This window comes from Ciconia boyciana, chromosome 30 (assembly GCF_034638445.1).
Source record: "Ciconia boyciana chromosome 30, ASM3463844v1, whole genome shotgun sequence".
Taxonomy (NCBI): Eukaryota; Metazoa; Chordata; class Aves; order Ciconiiformes; family Ciconiidae; genus Ciconia; species Ciconia boyciana.
Window position 1 is genome coordinate 873,650 of NC_132963.1, and position 14,590 is coordinate 888,239.

Here is a 14,590-nt window from a genome sequence, read left to right on the forward strand (position 1 = left end):
AGCCTCTTGGGGGGCACCCACCTCTTTGGGGGCACCCACCCGTTTTGGAGGGGGCACCCACCCATTTTAGGGGTTCCCATCCATTTTGGGGGGGGATGCCACCCAATTAGGGGGGGCTGCAGCCTCTTGGGGGGGGCACCCACCTATTTTGGGGGCACCCACCTGTTTGGGGGGCACCCACCCAATTAGGGGGCTGCAGCCTCTGGGGGGGCACCCACCCATTTAGGGGGCACCCACCCAATTAGGGGGCTGCCACCCATTTTGGGGGCTGCAGCCTCCTGGGGGGGCACCCACCTATTCGGAGGGGCACCCACCTCTTGGGGGGGCACCCACCCATTTTGGGGGTCCCCATCCATTTTGGGGGGCTGCCACCCAATAAGGGGGGTGCAGCCTCTTGGGGGGGCACCCACCTATTTTGGGGGCACCCACCCATTTTGGGGAGCACCCACCTGTTTTGGGGGCGGCACCCACCCCCTTACCCTGGCAGGGGGTGCTGGGGTTTCTCAGCCCCTGCCCCCCCAGCTCCATGTGGTGGCACCCATGGGGGGGCACCCATGGGTGGGGTTCCCCCCTCCCCCCCCGTTCGGTTTTTCTCTTTAACTCGTTGTACCAAAGAGGGTGCTGCCCCTCCCCCACCCATGGGTGCCGCCCCTCCCCTCCCCCCGGGGGCCGCCCATGGGTGCTTCGCGGGGGGGGGTCCCGGGGCAGGGGGGGGCGGTGAATAAAAAGGTGACAGCAGCACCCGCGGGTCCCCTGACTGCTCCGGCCATAGGGGGCTATAGGGGATGGGGGCTCTATAGGGACAGGGGGCTCTATAGGGGACGGGGGGCTGTAGGGACTGGGGGGGCTCTATAGGGGATGGGGGGTTGTAGGGACTGGGGGGTCTCTATAGGGGACAGGGGGCTCTATAGGGGATGGGGAGGCTGTAGGGACTGGGGGGCTCTATAGGGGATGGGGGTTGTAGGGACTGGGGGGGTCTATAGGGGTCAGGGAGCTGTAGGGACTGGGGGAGGTCTCTATAGGGGATGGGGGCTGTAGGGACTGGGGGGTCTCTATAGGGGACAGGGGGTCTCTATAGGGGATGGGGGCTGTAGGGACTGGGGAGGTCTCTATAGGGGATGGGGGCTCTATAGGGGACAGGGGAGCTGTAGGGACTGGGGAGGTCTCTATAGGGGACAGGGGGCTCTATAGGGGATGGGGGGCTGTAGGGACTGGGGGGTCTCTATAGGGGACAGGGGGCTCTATAGGGGATGGGGGCTGTAGGGACTGGGGGGTCTCTATAGGGGATGGAGGGGCTCTATAGGGGATGGGGGCTGTAGGGACTGGGGGGTCTCTATAGGGGACAGGGGGCTCTATAGGGGACAGGGGAGCTGTAGGGACTGGGGGGGGTCTCTATAGGGTATAGGGGAGCTATAGGGCCGGGGGCATCTCTATAGGGGATGGGGGCTGTAGGGACTGGGGGGTTCCTATAGGGGATGGGGGGTTCCTATAGGGTATAGGGGTCTGTAGGGACTGGGGGATCCTATAGGGTATAGGGAGCTGTAGGGACTGGGGGATCCTATAGGGTAGAGGGGAGCTGTAGGGACTGGGGGGATCCTATAGGGTAGAGGGGAGCTGTAGGGACTGGGGGGGGATCCTATAGGGTAGAGGAGAGCTGTAGGGACTGAGGGGATCCTATAGGGTGTAGGGGAGCTGTAGCGACTGGGGGGATCCTATAGGGTAGAGGGGAGCTGTAGGGACTGGGGGGGGTGCATACAACATGATGACACTTTAGAGTTAGGGGCAGCTATAGGGGCCAGGGGGAGTCTGTAGGATACAGGGGAGCTATAGGGTATAGGGGAGCTGTAGGGATGGGAGGAGGACCCTATAGGGACTGAGGGCACCCTATGGGGTATAGGAAGCTGTAGGGAGGGGCGGACCCTCTATAGGGTCAGGGGGACCTGTAGGGATGGGGCAGGGTGAAGACAACACTATAGAGTAAGGGGAAGCTATAGGGTCCGGGGGAGGGGCTGTAGGGTATAGGGGAGCTATAGGCATGGGGGACCCCCTGTAGGGTATAGGGGAGCTATAGGAATGGTGAGACTCTCCATAGGGTTGGAGGGAACCGTAGGGAGTGGGGGGACCCTGTAGGGTATAGGGACACTATAGGGCCCAGGGGACCCTGTAGAGGGTATAGGGGAGCTGTAGGGATGAGGGAGAGACCCTATAAGGTATAGAGGAGATATAGGGACAGGGTGGCCTTCTATAGTGTGTGTGGGGGGAAGCTATAGGGATTGGGGGGGACAGTATAGAGTATGGGGACACTACAGGGGCCTAGGGGAACCTGTAGGGTATAAGTGAGCTATAGGGACTGGGGGGGGGGGGATCCTATAGGGTCAGGGAGAGCTATAGGGCCTGGGGGACCATGTGAGGGTTAGGGAGAGCTATAGGAGCTTGGGTGGAGGGGTCTGTATAGGGTATGGGGGATCTATAGGGACTGCTGGGACCCTAAAGGGTCAGGGGGAGCCATAGGGACTGGTGGGACTCTATAGGGTCGTGGAGAGTGATATGGGGCTGGGGGGACCTTATAGGGGCTGGGGGACCCTATAAGGTGGGGGAGAGGTATAGGGGATGGGGGACAATATAGGGTCAAGGGGACCTATAGGGTCTGGGGGAGTATAGGGGTGGAGAAGACCTTAGAAGTTATGGGGGAGGACCCTATAGAATAAGGGGGGCTATAGGGCCTGAGGAGACCCTATAGGGTCAGCAGGAGTTACAGGGGCTGGGGGAGGACATGGACCCTATAGGGTGAGGGAGAGCCAGGGGGCTGGTGTGGCCTGGGGGGGGTCTATAGGGGCTGGGGGAGACCCTATAGGTGCTGGATTCCCCCCCCCAGCATGCACTGGGGCGACTGTATATATATCCGGGGGGGGCAAGGGCTATAGGGGCTGGGTTGGCTGTATTGGGTTGGGGGTGCTATAGGTGCTGGGGAGCCCTATAGGGGCTGTATCACACACACCCCAGCTCCGGGGAGGGGTATATAGGACCCTATAGGGGTTAAGGGGCCATATAGGGGCTGGGGGGCCCTATTGGGGCTGGTTTCCCCATCCCCCATGGTGCGCACTGGGCGACTTATAGCTTCTGGGGGGGGTGTATAGGACCCTGGAGCAGCTATAGGTGCTGGGGGGCCCTATAGGGGTGAATCCCCTGCCCAGCATGCCTGGGGGACCATATAGGGCCTCGGGGGGGGGCTGTATAGGGCTTGGTACCCCCTTAGTGGGGTCTGTATAATGTCTGGGGGGGGGGTATAGAAGCCTCTATATGGCCTGGGGACCTCCTCGGGGTACCTACAGAGGCCATATAGTACCTGGTCGTCCCCAACCCACCCCAGCCTCTCTGTACATCTATAGTGGGTCTGTATAATGGCTGGGGGGGGGGGGTATAGCAGCCAGGGATCTATAGAGCACCCAGTGGGACCCTATAGCACCTGCGAGGGTCCTTATAGCTCCTGGGAGGGCCCTATAGTGCCTGGGAGTCCGTATAGCTCCAGGAGGACCCTATAGCACCTGGGGGTCCCTACAGGGCCTGGGAGGGTCCCTCTGGTATCTGGGGGGGGTCCCTATAGCACCCAAAGGTCTATAGGGCACCTGGGAGGAGCCCCTATAAGGTCTGGGGGTGTCTATATAGTGCTGGGGGATCCCTATAGCTCCCAGGGGCCCCTATAGCCCCTGTAGAGGCCAGTGTTGCCTCTAAATACCTATGGGGACCACCTATAGCCTCCCCAGGGGCCCCTAAATACCCCCTGGGAACCCCTGTAGACCCTCAGGACCCCTATAGCCACCCCAGGACCCTTAAATACCTCCTGGGAATCCCTATAGCCTCCCCAGGGCCCCTAAATATGCCCTAGGAGCCCCTTATAGACCCCCCCAAGGCCCCTATATCCCCTCAGGGATGCCCTATAGACTGCCCAGGGCCCATAAATAATCCATGGGACCCATTATAGCTCCCACAGGGCCCCTAAATACCTACAGGGACCCCCTATAGACCCCCAGGGCCCCTAAATACCCCCTGGGACCCCCTATAGGTGCCCAGGGCCCCTAAATACATACAGGGACCCCCTATAGACCCCACAGGGCCCCTAAATACCCCCTGGGAACTTCTGTATACCTCCAGGGCCCCTATATATGCTCAGGGACCCCTATAGCCCCCCAGGACCCATAAATAGCCCATGGGAACCCCTATAGAACACCCAGGCCCCTAAATGCCTCCTGAGAACCCCTATAGCCACCTCAGGGCTCCTAAATACCCCCTGGAACCCCTAAATATCGTCACAGATCCCTATAGCCTATCCACGGCCCCTATATATCCTCAGAGGCCCCATATTGCCCCTCCCAGGGCCCCTAAATTCCCTCAGGCACCCCTTATAGCCCACCCAGGGTCCCTAAATAACCCCTGCGATCCCCTATAGATCCCTAGGGTGGCTCTAACCCTGGAGAACCCCCTATAGATCCCCAGAGCCCCTAAATAACCCTTGGGATCCCCTATAGCCCCCCAGAGCCCCGAAATACCCCCTTAGAGCACCTATAGCCCCCTGAGCCCCTAAATACCCCTGGGATCCCCTATATCCCTTAAACACCCCTAGGATGCCCTATAGACCCCTTTGGTCCCTAAATACCCCCTATACTCCCTATAGCCCCACCCCCGAGCCCCTAAATACCCCTGGAATCCCCTATAGCTCCCATCAGAGCCCCTAAACACACACCCTTACACCCTATAGCCCCCAGAGCCCCTAAACACCCCTGGGATCCCCTATAGCCCCCAGAGCCCCTAAATCCCCCCCTTAGAGGACCTATAGTCCCCCCTGAGCCCCTAAACACCCCCTGGGATCCCCTATAGCCCACCTCAGAGACCCTAAACACCCCCTTAGACCCCTATACCCCCTTGAGCCCCTCAATACCACCTGGATCCCCTATAGATCCCCCAGAGCCCCTAAATACCCCCTATACCCCCCGAGCCCCTAAATACCCCCTGGGGCTCCCTGGAGACCCTAAATACCCTTGGGGACCCCATATAGCCCTTCAGTATCCTCTAGGCTCCCCTATAGCCCCTGAATACCCCCCTTGAACTCCCTATAGACTCTCAGAGCCCCTAAATACCCCTAGGACCCCCTATAGCCCCCAGGGCCCTAAATACCCCGTCACACCCCTATGCACCCCGAGCCCCTAAATACACCCGGGATCCCCTATAGATCCCCCAGAGCCCCTAAATACCCCCTATACCCCTATAGCCCCTCCCGAGATCCTAAACACCCCTGGGACCCCTATAGCCCCCCGAGCCCCTAAACACCCCCTGGGATTCCCTATAGCCACCCCAGTGCCCCCAAATAAGCCCTGAGATCCCCTATAGATCCCTAGGGCGGCCCTAACCCTGGAGAACCACTTATAGATCCCCGAGCCCTAAATACCCCTGGGATCCCCTATAGCCCCACTCAGAGCCCCTAAATACCCCCCTTAGACCCCTATGGCTCCCCAGAGCCCCTAAATACCCCCTGGGATCCCCTAGAGCCCTTAAATACCCACTGGATCCCCTATAGATCCCCAGAGCCCCTAAATACCCCCTGGGATCCCCTATAGCTCCTCTCAGAGCCCCTAAACATCCCCCTTACACCCCTATAGCCCCCAGGGCCCCAAAATCCTCCCCTTGGAGCACCTATAGCCCCCTGACCCCTAAACACCCCTGGGATCCCCTATAGCCCCCCGAGCCCCTACACACCCCTATAGCCCCTATAGACCCCGAGCCCCTATACACCCCTATAGCCCTATAGCCCCCGAGCCCCTACACACCCCTATAGCCCTATAGCCCCTACACACCCCCTATGGCCCTATAGCCCCCCGAGCCCCTATATACCCCTATGGCCCTATAGCCCCTACACACCCCTATAGCCCCTATAGCCCCTATAGCCCCTACACAACCCTATAGCCCTATAGCCCCTACACACCCCTATAGCCCCTATGGCCCCTATAGCCCCTACACACCCCTATAGCCCCTGTAGCCCCTATAGCCCCTATAGCCCCTACACATTCCTATAGCCCCTATGGCCCCTATAGCCCCTATGGCCCCTACACACCCCCTATAGCCCCTATAGCCCCTATGGCTCCTATAGCCCCTACACACCCCCTATAGCCCCTATAGCCCCTATGGCCCCTATAGCCCCCCCGATGGGTCTCAGCCCGGACTGGAGGGGCCCCGGGGCTGGGGGCGGGGGGCGGGCAGCGGTGACCCGCGGTGACCCCGAGCGGGGGCGGGGCCGACTGGGGGGCGGGGGGCGGCATTTGGGGCGGTTTGGGCGTTTTGGGGGCATTTGGGGAGTTTCGAGGGGCAATTTAAGAATTTTGGGGCAATTGGGGAATTTGGGGAATTTGGGTGTTTCGAGGCGTAATTTGGGAATTTCAGGGGCCAATTTGGGTGGTTTGGGGCAATTTGGGGATTTGGGGGCACTTTGGGTGTTTTGGGGCAATCGGGGATTTTGAGGGGAATTGGGGGTTTCGAGGGGAAATTTAGGAATTTTAGGGGCAATTTGGGAATTTTGGGGATAATTTGGGTGGTTTGGGGACAATTTGGGAATTTGGGGGCCAGTTTGGGAATTTCGGGGGCAATTTGGGTATTTCAAGGGCCAATTTGGGTGTTTTGAGGGGCAGCTTAGAATTTGGGGAAATTTGAGCATTTTGGGGGCAATTTGGGTATTTTGGGGAAATTTCAGGTTTTGAGGGGAAATTTGGGTGTTTCAAAGGGCAATTTGGGTGTTTTGGGGCCAATTTGGGTGTTTTGGGGGCAATTGGGGATTTTGAGGGGAATTGGGGGTTTCGAGGGGAAATTTAGGAATTTGGGGGAATTTGGTTATTTTGGGGCGTTTGGGGTGTTTCGAGGAAATTGGGGAATTTCACCGGCCAATTCGGGTGTTTCGGGGCCAATTTGAGAATTTGGGGGGCAATTTGGGGTTTTGAGGGGCAATTGGGGGTTTCGAGGGCAGTTTGGGAATTTGGGGGCAAATTGGGTGTTTTGGGGCAATTCGGGTATTTTGGGGCAATTTGGTTATTTTGGGGGCAATTTGGGTGTTTTGAGAAGCAATTTAGGAATTTGGGGGAATTTGAGTATTTTGGGGGCAATTTGGGGATTTGAGGGCAATTCGGGTGTTTCAAGGGGCAATTTAGGAATTTGGGGAAATTTGATTATTTTGGGGGCATTTGGGGTGTTCCGAGCTGTAAAATGGGTATTTCAAGGGCCACTTTGGGTGTTTTGGGGGCCAATTTGAGAATTTTGGGGGCAATTTGACTCTTTCGAGGGGCAATTGGGGAATTTGGGGGCAATTAGGGTGTTTCGAGGGGAAATTTAGGAATTTTGGGGCAATTTGGGAATTTTGGGGCGATTTGGGTGTTTCGAGGGGCAAGTGGGGTATTTTGGGGGCATTCAGGAATTGAGGGGGAATTCGAGTATTTTGGGGGCAATCGGGGTGGTTTTGGGGCAATCGGGGGTTTTGAGGAGCAATTTGAGTGTTTCGAGGGGCAATTTGGGTGTTTCGAGGGGTAATTTAGGAATTTTGGGGGCAATTTGGGTATTTTGGGGTGTTTGGGGAGCAATTTGGGTATTTCAAGGGCCAATTTGGGTGTTTCGGGGCCAATTTAGGAATTTGGGGGGAATTCGAGTATTTTGGGGCATTTTGGGGGTTTGAGGAGCAATTTCAGGTTTTGAGGGGCGATTTGGGGGTTTGAGGGGCAATTTCGGAGTTTTGGGAGAATTTGAGTATTTTGGGGGCAATTTGGGTGTTTTGGGGGACAATTTGGGTATTTTGGGGAATATCGGGTATTTTGAGGGGCAATTTGGGTATTTTGGGGGCGTTTTGGGTGTTTCGAGGGGCAATTTACGAATTTTGGGTGAATTTGAGTATTTTGGGGGCAATTTCAGGTTTTGAGGGGCAATTTGGGTATTTTGGGGGCAATTTGGGTATTTTGGGGGCAATTTGGGTGTTTCGAGAGGCAATTTAGGAATTTAGGCTGAATTTGAGTATTTTGGGGCAATTTGGGTATTTTGGGGGCAATTTGGGGATTTGAGGGGTAATTTGGGTGTTTCAAGGGGCAATTTGGGAATTTTGGGGCAATTTGGGAATTTTGGGGCAATTTGGGGATTTGGGGGTTTTTGGGGTGTTTTGGGGGCATTGTGGGTGTTTCCAGGGCAATCGAGGGCCTTTGGAGATCGGTTTGGGGTTTTGGGGAAAATGTGTGAGTTTTGGGGGTTTGGAGTTTTCGCACCTGCCGGCTGAGCTGGGGCAACTGGGAGCACTGGGGGCAACTGGGGGAGCTGGGGAACTGGGAGCACTGGGGTGTTGGGGGCACGGAGGACAGCGGGGGCAACTGGGAGCACTGGGGGAACTGGGGGCACTGGGGGAACTGGGAGCACTGGGGTCAACTGGGTTGTGGGGACATTGAGGACAGTGGGGCAACTGGGAGGAACTGGGGCAACTGGGGGAACTGGGGGCAACTGGGGGAACTGGGGTCAACTGGGGGCATTGGGACAAATGGGAGGAACTGGGAAGAGCGGCTTGTGGGGCACACGGGGGGCTACTGGGGGCTACTGGGAGAACTGGGAGCACTGGGGTCAACTGGGTTGTGGGGACATTGAGGACGGTGGGGCAACTGGGAGGAACTGGGGGCAACTGGGGGAACTGGGGTCAACTGGGGGCATTGGGGCAAACGGGAGGAACTGGGAAGAGCGGCTTGTGGGGCACACTGGGGGCTACTGGGGGCTACTGGGGGTAACTGGAGGGGGGAGGAGGTCCCTGCCATACTGGGAGGGAGGCAAACTGGTCCCAGTGTCCCCCCCCAGTTTGGGACAGAGGACACCAGCCCGCTGCTTGGGTGGGGGTGGGGGCGCCTGGGTCCCCTGGAGGAGGAAGGGGGGGGTCCCTGTCCCCAACCCTGTCCCCATCCCCTCGGGGGACTCGGGGGGAGGGTCCCCTGGTCTGCAAGGGGCAGCTGCGGGGGGGGGGCCCTGGGGACCCCGGTGTCGGGGTCTTGCTGTGGTTTGGGGGCTCCGATGGAGCCCAGGGGGCGGGGGGGATGGGCGCGACCCCTGGGGGCAGAGTTAAGGGGTCTTTGTTGGGGGCAGAGTTAAGGGTGTGTCCTTGTTGGGGGCAGAGTCACGAGGTCTTTGTTGGGGGCAGAGTTAGGGATCTTTGTTGGGGGGCAGAGTTATGGGGATCGTTGTTGGGGGCAGAGTTAAGGGTGTGTCCTTGTTGGGGGCAGAGTCACGGGGTCTTTGTTGGGGGCAGAGTTAAGGGGATCTTTGTTGGGGGCAGAGTTAAGGGTGTGTCCTTGTTGGGGGGCAGAGTCACGAGGTCTTTGTTGGGGGGCAGAGTTAGGGGATCTTTGTTGGGGGGCAGAGTTATGGGGATCATTGTTGGGGGGCAGAGTTAAGGGTGTGTCCTTGTTGGGGGCAGAGTCACGAGGTCTTTGTTGGGGGGCAGAGTTAAGGGTGTATCCACGTGTGGGGGCAGAGTTAAGGGTGTGTCCTTGTTGGGGGGCAGAGTCACGGGGTCTTTGTTGGGGGCAGAGTTAAGGGGATCGTTGTTGGGGGGCAGAGTTAAGGGTGTGTCCTTGTTGGGGGGCAGAGTTAAGGGGATCTCATTGTTGGGGGGCAGAGTCACGGGGTCTTTGTTGGGGGGCAGAGTTAGGGGGATCTCTTTGTTGGGGGGCAGAGTTAAGGGTGTGTCCTTGTTGGGGGCAGAGTTATGGGGATCTCATTGTTGGGGGGCAGAGTCACGGGGTCTTTGTTGGGGGGCAGAGTTAGGGGATCTCGTTGTTGGGGGGCAGAGTCACGGGGTCTTTGTTGGGGGGCAGAGTTAGGGGGATCTCTTTGTTGGGGGCAGAGTTAAGGGTGTGTCCTTGTTGGGGGGCAGAGTTAGGGGATCTCTTTGTTGGGGGCAGAGTTATGGGGATCATTGTTGGGGGCAGAGTTAAGGGTGTGTCCTTGTTGGGGGCAGAGTCACGAGGTCTTTGTTGGGGGGCAGAGTTAAGGGTGTGTCCTTGTTGGGGGGCAGAGTCACGGGGTCTTTGTTGGGGGCAGAGTTAAGGGTGTGTCCTTGTTGGGGGCAGAGTTAAGGGGATCTCTTTGTTGGGGGCAGAGTTAAGGGTGTGTCCTTGTTGGGGGGCAGAGTTAAGGGGATCTCTTTGTTGGGGGCAGAGTTAAGGGTGTATCCATGTTGGGGGCAGAGTTAAGGGGATCTCGTTGTTGGGGGGCAGAGTGAGGGGGATCTTTGTTGGGGGCAGAGTCACGAGGTCTTTGTTGGGGGGCAGAGTTAGGGGATCTTTGTTGGGGGCAGAGTTATGGGGATCGTTGTTGGGGGGCAGAGTTAAGGGTGTGTCCTTGTTGGGGGCAGAGTCACGAGGTCTTTGTTGGGGGCAGAGTTAAGGGTGTGTCCTTGTTGGGGGCAGAGTCACGGGGTCTTTGTTGGGGGGCAGAGTTAAGGGTGTGTCCTTGTTGGGGGCAGAGTTAGGGGGATCTCTTTGTTGGGGGGCAGAGTTAAGGGTGTGTCCTTGTTGGGGGCAGAGTTAAGGGGATCTCTTTGTTGGGGGGCAGAGTTAAGGGTGTATCCATGTTGGGGGGCAGAGTTAAGGGGATCTCGTTGTTGGGGGCAGAGTCACGGGGTCTTTGTTGGGGGCAGAGTTAAGGGGATCTCGTTGTTGGGGGGCAGAGTGAGGGGGATCTTTGTTGGGGGGCAGAGTGAGGGGGATCTCCTTGTTGGGGGGCAGAGCCCGGGGTGCTCCCACGGCCCCGTTCCTCCGTTCCAACTGGACGAGCTGCAGCGAGGGACTGGGACCAGTTTGGCTCCTTCCAGTACCTGCGACCAGTGGGGGCAGGGCACCGAGACCCCCCCAAATCAATCACCCCCCCAGATCAATCACTCCAATTAATCACCCACCCCCAAATTAATCACCTCCCTAATTTAATCACCCCCAAATTAATCACCCACCCCCAATTAATCAACCCCAAATCAATCACCCCCCAATTAATCACCCACCCCAAATTACCCCCAAATTAATCACGCCCCAAATTAATCACCCCCAATTTATGCCCCCAATCAATCACCCCCCAAATTAATCACTCCAATTAATCACCCACCCCCAAATTAATCCCCCCGAATTAATCACCCACCCCCAAATCAATCACCACCCCCAATTAATGCCCCCAATTAATCCCCCCAAATTAATCCCCCAATTAATCCCCCCAATTAATCACCCCCAAATTAATCACCCACCCCCAAATCAATCACCACCCCCAATTAATGCCCCCAAATTAATCCCCCAATTAATCCCCCAATTAATCCCCCCAAATTAATCCCCCCGAATTAATCACCCACCCCCAAATCAATCACCACCCCCAATTAATCCCCCCAATTAAACCCCCAAATTAATCCCCCCGAATTAATCACCCACCCCCAAATCAATCACCACCCCCAATTAATCCCCCCAAATTAATCCCCCAATTAATCCCCCCAATTAAACCCCCCAAATTAATCCCCCCGAATTAATCACCCACCCCCAAATCAATCACCACCCCCAATTAATGCCCCCAATTAATCCCCCAAATTAATCCCCCAATTAATCTCCCCCAATTAATCACCCCCAAATTAATCACCCACCCCCAAATCAATCACCACCCCCAATTAATGCCCCCAAATTAATCCCCAATTAATCACCCCCCAAATTAATCCCCCCAAATTAATCACCCCCCAAATTAATCACCCCCCAAATCAATCACACACACCCCCCCAATTAATCTCAGCCCTTTCCCCGCCCCCCAACATGGGCTCCCTGCCGCAAAGCATCATGGGAGCTCCGTGCGGGCTGGGACAGGCCGGGTTAATTAGAGGCGAGGACTGATGACCTTGACGACTTGCCCGGAGCTTAATTAACACCCGAGCTCATTAAGGGGCCTCTTGATGAGCCCAGAGCTGATTGGGTAACGATGGGCCCAGGGCAAGTCGAGACAATCCGGGAGGGGCTGAGTCAGCCCAGCCCAGCCCAGTCCGGCCCAGTGACGGGGCAGGGTTAAACTGGGATTTCCAGGCAACTGGAAGGACCCGCTCCAGCAGCGGCTCCCTGCCCCCGAGGAGTCGGGGAGGTTCCACAGGGTCCTCTGGGGTGGGACTGGGAGGAACTGGGAGGTGGTGGGGTGGAGGAAGAGGAGGAGATGCGGGAACATCTCCGCTTCTTCTGGAGGTGGGGTGGAGGAAGAGGAGGAGATGAGATGTGGGAGCATCTCCTCTTCTTCTGGAGGCGGGATGGGGGAAGAGGAGGAGCTGCAGGAACATCTCCGCTTCTTCTGGAGGTGGGGTGGAGGAAGAGGAGGAGATGTGGGAACATCTCTTCTTCTGGAGGCAGGATGGGGGAAGAGGAGGAAATGAGATGCAGGAACATCTCCTCTTCTTCTGGTGGTGGGATGGAGGAAGAGGAGATGAGATGCAGGAACATCTCCTCTTCTTCTGGAGGTCGTACGGAGGAGGAAGAGGAGGAGATGTGGGAGCATCTCCTCTTCTTCTGGAGGGACCCAGAGAAATGGGGGTGTCTGATGGTCACCACGATGCCCGGCATGGGGTCACCATCACCCCCCGACCTTGGGACCGTGTGGGGCTGGAGATGTCCATGGGGTTTGCTCAGAGGGGTTGGAGGTGGCCAGGAACGAAGGCAAAGATGGACGGAAGGAGAAAGGCCGAGAGACCAGGAGGAGACACGGAAAAATGGGCGAGAGAAAGGATGAGCCAACGTCTTGGTCCTTCTCGGCTGTCCTCGGCCAACCCCACCTTCTTCATCCAGCGAGGAGCCACGGTTCAAGGTTGACCCTCACTGGAGACACGTCCCACCACCTCTTGGCCAACCCATGTTCTGCATCCAGCGAGGAGCCACAGTTCATGGTTGACCCTCATTGGAGACACGTCCCACCACCTCTTGGCCAACCCCACCTTCTGCATCCAGCGAGGAGCCACGGTTCAAGGTTGACCCTCATTGGAGACACGTCCCACCACCTCTTGGCCAACCCCACCTTCTTCATCCAGCGAGGAGCCACGGTTCATGGTTGACCCTCATTGGAGACACGTCCCACCACCTCTTGGCCAACCCATGTTCTGCATCCAGCGAGGAGCCACGGTTCAAGGTTGACCCTCATTGGAGACACGTCCCACCACCTCTTGGCCAACCCATGTTCTGCATCCAGCGAGGAGCCACGGTTCATGGTTGACCCTCATTGGAGACACGTCCCACCACCTCTCGTCCAACCCTGGCCCTGCACCCAATGAGGAACCACATTTTGGGGTTGACCCCCACTGAAGACAGGTCCTGGTGGCCTCTCGACCGCCTTCTCCATCCCCGGGTCCTGCGTCCATCAAGAAGCTACATTTTGGAGTCCAACCCCCCCAAAGACACGCCAACTCACCCGTCCTCGTCCAACCCAAGGTCTTACAGCCAGTGAGGAGCCACGTCTTGTGGTTCAACCCCATCCGAGATGTGTCCTGGTGTCCCCTCAACCACCCTCATCCAACCCAAGGTCCTGTGTCCAATGAGGATCCGCGGTTTGGGTTTGAAGCCCACCAGAGCCGTGGTGCCTGGTGTCTTCTCGACCACCCTCACCCAACCCCCAGTCTTGCGCTGAACAGGGAGCTCCGTTTTGGGGTTGACCACACCAGATCCGTGTCCTGAAGTCCTCTCGCTGTCCTCATCTAACTGTGGGTTCCCACACCCAACCAAAAAAACCACGGGGTTGGGGTCCAACCACATCAGCGCCACATCCTGGTGGCCTCTTGACCAGCTTTGCCCATCCTTGGTTTCTGCCTCCGACGAGGAACCACATTTTGGGGTTGATCCCGTCAGAGCCGTGTCCCAGTTTCCTCTCCACTGTCCTCCTGCAACCCCAGGTCTTGCACCCAACGAGGAGCCACGTTTTTGAGGTTGACCCCAGCAGAGACGTGTCCTGGTGGCCTCTCAACTGTCCTCCTCCAACCCCAGGTCCTGTGGCCAGTGAGGAGCCACGTTTTGGGGTTGACCCCACGGGAGATGTGTCCTGGTGTCCCCTCAACCATCTTCACCCATCCCCAGGTTCTGGTGCCCATCAAGGAGCCACGTTTTGGGGTTGACCCCACTGGAGATGTGTCCTGGTGTCCTCTCAACCATCTTCACCCAGCCCCAGGTTCTGGTGCCCATCAAGGAGCCACGTTTTGGGGTTGACCCCACTGGAGATGTGTCCTGGTGTCCTCTCAACCATCTTCACCCAGCCCCAGGTTTTGGTGCCCATCAAGGAGCCACGTTTTGGGGTTGACCCCACTGGAGATGTGTCCTGGTGTCCCCTCAACCATCTTCACCCAGCCCCACGTTCTGGTGCCCATCAAGGAGCCACGTTTTGGGGTTGACCCCACTGGAGATGTGCTCTGGTGTCCCCTCAACCATCTTCACCCAGCCCCACGTTCTGGTGCCCATCAAGGAGCCACGTTTTGGCCTCACCCCCACCAGACCCGCACCCCGATGCCCTCCTGCCCATCCTCCCCCCACCCCTCTCCCCCCACCCA